The sequence below is a fragment of the Petaurus breviceps genome, unplaced genomic scaffold, assembly GCF_028583685.1.
Source record: "Petaurus breviceps papuanus isolate PSGF00001 unplaced genomic scaffold, PetGlider_PUasm1.0 90731, whole genome shotgun sequence".
NCBI classification, from domain to species: Eukaryota; Metazoa; Chordata; class Mammalia; order Diprotodontia; family Petauridae; genus Petaurus; species Petaurus breviceps.
Genome location: NW_027187325.1, coordinates 5029514 through 5030630, shown reverse-complemented (window position 1 = coordinate 5030630; position 1117 = coordinate 5029514).

The following is a 1117-nucleotide window of genomic DNA, read 5'->3' as shown; positions in this document are numbered from 1 at the left end:
ATGAGTATATTTGAGCATATCTTGCAAACTATTTTGCTTTTCTACTTTTCTCCCTAGCACTCAGCACAATGTTTTTTACCAATAGTAATAAAGGATTATAAGTGTTTCATTCATCCATTCATTCATTCTTTCATTCATTCATGGGGCTTCATATAAACACCACTCCCCCACTCCTCACCAAGCAGGGAAAAAAAAAACCCTCAATGCAATTAAATTTTTACACTCAATATAAATCAGATCATCTTATATTCCGAGTCTTTTCTGCTATAGAATATAAAGTGGTAGTATAGGGGACAGGAGTATCAACATCATAAACTGGTCAGATATTCTCCCATCTTTTTTTTTTATATTTGTCATAATTACCATGTGGTATATTCTTTTGATTTCATCTTTTTTATTGTTTATTTTGAGTATTTGGGAACTCTTTACCTGTTTGTTTCAGGTAGTAATAGTAGAGCAAAGTGGATAGAGTCCTGGGTTTGGAGCTAGGAAGACTCATCTTCCTGAGTTCAAATGTAACTTTAGCTATGGGATCCTGGGCAAGTCATTTAACCCTGTTTACCTCATCTTTATCATCAATAAAATGAACTGGAGAAGTGAATAGCAAACCACTCCAACATATTTGCCAAGAAAATTCCAAGTGGGGTCACCATGGGTTGGGCATGACTGAAAAACACCCCAGTTTCCTATAGGGCAGATAGGAAAATAATAAATGATAATGGAAAGAAGGCAAAACCCTAGGACTCATTTATATTCTGTTTTCTCTTCCATGAAGAATGATGTTTTGCCTTGAAAGGGTAAAATAAAAATTACAATAGACATTTCTTAGCAAAACGGAAGTAGGGAGATATTGAGAAATTAGTCCTTGGTGGTTTTAAGTCACCAACACTAGATACCCAAGTGTTCACAGGCTCTCTCTTCATTTATCACCAGATTGCAAAACAGACTCTTCCATCTTGCTCCTATACAAGGAATCTCTCTTCCCTCTTCCTTTTAATTTCCTTTTATGCATTATTTTCCTCCATTAAAATGTAACCAGCTCATGGGCAAGGACTTTGTTTTTGCCCTTTTTTTTTGGCTGTACTTAGTCCTAACTCATGGTGACCTCTTAATAAAT